This window comes from Cryptomeria japonica, chromosome 1, assembly GCF_030272615.1.
Source record: "Cryptomeria japonica chromosome 1, Sugi_1.0, whole genome shotgun sequence".
Lineage (NCBI taxonomy): Eukaryota > Viridiplantae > Streptophyta > Pinopsida > Cupressales > Cupressaceae > Cryptomeria > Cryptomeria japonica.
The window spans coordinates 571,744,361-571,747,493 of record NC_081405.1 but is presented as its reverse complement, the minus strand read 5'-3'; positions in this window follow the sequence as shown (position 1 = coordinate 571,747,493).

The window sequence follows — 3,133 nt, the reverse complement described above, 5'->3', positions numbered from 1 at the left end:
AGGTATGCCTACTGATCAACATATTCAGGTTATGGATCAAATTATTACTGAGAAGGTTAGTGCTCTTGATGGAGGTGCCCAAGTTGCAAGTCATGAGGTTCAGATGGATATAGACATCCCTTTGTTGAATTCAAGTGAATTGGATGGTAATGGTAGTAAAGTTGATCCTATTCCTTTAGGTGTTATTAACTTAGTTAGTAATGTGGATAAAGAATTTGTAGAGGCAATTAAATGGAAGAGGAACCTCACCTTCTTTGGGGCTCCAACTGAAAACTATGAAAAAAGGTCCTACTGATAAGCCCTCCTCACCATGAAGGGGAGGATGAAAGATTAGGAAAAGGTTAAGATTATAGGGGAGACTTTAGTGGAGTCTGGTGCTGTGAAGACCTTAGAATCCCATTTCTCACCTTCTAAAAAATGATTGTCCTCTTATGGAATGTTAGGGGGTTGAGTAACATCCCTAGACAAAAGGCTATTCGAGATTTCATCGGATCTCATTCTCTTGATGTGGTGTTCATCCAAGAAACTACATTATCGGTTGATGGTGTGCTTAATAAGGTTTCCAAAATTTGGAATCAAAGTCAATGCCAATGCATAGTTGCTATTGGTAACTCAGGGGGTTTGGCTTGTCTCTGGGATCCTCAAAAGTTAAGGCCTCTTTGGTGGATTTCTTGTAGGTCATCTATGCCCATGCTTGCTGTGAGTTATGAATCTGGTGAAAATTTACTTTTCACTAATGTTTATGCCCCAACTAGCTTGATTGGAAAATCGGTGCTCTAGTCTCATATTAGATATGTCAGATCTCTTACCCCCCTTTTCCCTTGGATTTTGGCAGGGGACTTCAATGCCATCTCTAGTCTAGAGGAAAAATGGTACAGGAGCACTTGAGAAAATTTTGTTGTGTAGGTTATAGGAGTTAGGAATCATGAGATTTTGGTTTGAAATGAGGTTAATAGGTTAGTGAATAAGTACTCAGATGTTTGTAAGGAACCTAGGAGTCACTGATTGGCCAATGTTGGCCTATGGGCTCTTAAGGGTGCCAGGTAGAGTACTTGGTAGAATAAGTTGGTTTATTGTTAGAATAGGTTGTTTGATGTTGTTTAATGGGTTTTAAGGTAATTTGGACCTTTAGAAGTGATCTAGATTTGATTTGGGCAAAAGTTGCTCATTTATGTAAAAGTTGTAAAAAGTTGCAAAAGTTCCTCATAGCAACTTTGCAACTTTTGCATTTTCCAAACACCAACGGCTGGTTGGTTGTCTTTTTCAGTTAAAAGACATTTGTAACTAACCAAGGCTGATATAAGGCTTGGGGAAATTGATGAGAAGGTTGGTTGAAGAATTGGAATAAGGAGAGCAAGATTTAGCCTTCAATTTTTGTTTTCAAGCGATTTGCATTGAGTTTCCTTGGTATTGTACGGTTTGTATGGAATTCCACACCCAGATCATGACATGAATTGTTAGAACAAAGAATTTTTTTCCTTTTCATGATGATTTGAGGTTTTGAAGTGTTCTTGTTTGCAAGTTTTGGCATTTTTGTTGCAGGCGGGTCCTAAAGACCTTGAAACAAGGGTTTTGAAGACTTCATGGCTCAAACCTAGCATTCCATGGTGGAACCACATACTTAAACCTTGTGGAATTCTAGGAGGATTTTTACATTATGTTTTCATTTTTTTTTAAAGGAAAGGAAGGCTGATCTCCAGTTTTGCCATCATACCCTATGCTTGGCACGTTGAGTTGGCAAGCAATGGGGATCATGGACAATAGGCCCTAGATGGGAACATTCGAAGAAGGGAATTGATACCAGGTTGTATTGGAAATACTGATGGGTGTACAGACCTGAGATAATCATCAGATTTATCGGTCCTTTGAACTGGTGAGGACATTTGAGAAAAACCCTAGTTTGTAGGCTTAAAAGGAGGAAAGTAGGCCTAAAAAGGGTTGGGTGGGTTAGAGACCAAACCCAGAACCAATTTTGAGATATTGTATGAAGATTCCAAAAGGGCATCTGAAAAACTAAAGAGTTCATACCGGTGTGCAATACTTTTGGCAGATAAGTGTAAAATACCTTACCGGTAGGGCCTAAAAGAGTAAATTGGTCCTTAAGCTTGAAACCGATAATCTCCTCAGGCCTAGTTGAAGGGATAGGGTTGGAAATAAAAAGAAAGTCAACCCTAGGTGATGTGGGAATGAGTGTATGAAGATCCTAAGGTAGAGGGGGTTGGCTCATAGGAAGGTGTTGGGTTGGAGAGTCTTAATTGAGGAGTGTTGGACACTCCCAAGTCTAGGGGTGATCACCTTAGTCATAGGACCTTGGGAAGGTCACTGAAGGTGAGCCCTATAACCTTTGGAAGGTTGGGATAGTGGGAACCATTGGAAGGTTCATGAGACAACCTAGAGAGACATCAAGAATAGGCAAACCCTGAAGGAGTGAGCAACCTCTCTACATCAAAAAAGGAGGTGGTAATGCTTGACTTGATTCTTTGGTTGATCTCTTAAGGGATAACATTAAGTTTATTAGGGTTGTGGACGTTAAGCTGACTAATGGGATCTTCACTTTGAGCAATAGAAGATGTGGGAAGGAGGCAATTGCTGAGAGGCTGGACACGTTCTTGGTCTCATGTTATTGGATGGGTGATAATAGGATTATTAATTTTGAGATTTTGGACTGGAAAGGGTCAGATCACTGGCCAATTAGATTTACTGCTTCAGTCTTTTGAGCATCTAAGAATCCTTCTTTTAAGTTTCAACTTATGTGGCTTCGGGATTCCTCACTCTAGGATCTCATGGTGATGTGGTGGCAGGAGGGAAAGCTTGCTTATGATACTGCTATGTACTCTTTTGTCAAGCAACTCCAATATGTCAAGTATAGAAATAAAAGGTGGAATAGATCTTGTTTTGGTAATATTTTCATGGCTAAGATTCAAGCTCAATCTTGAGTGGATGGCATAACTCGACAAATTAGAGATCAAGGTCTTTCAAAAGCCTTGTATAAAGAAGACTTAGTTGTTGTAAAAGAGTTGGAGGAGTGGGAGGTGCAGGAGGAAATCTTTTGGAAACAAAAGTCTCATATTGAGTGGCTCCAAGAAGGTGAGAGGAATACAAAGATTTTTCATAGTTTTGTGAAAGATAGGAG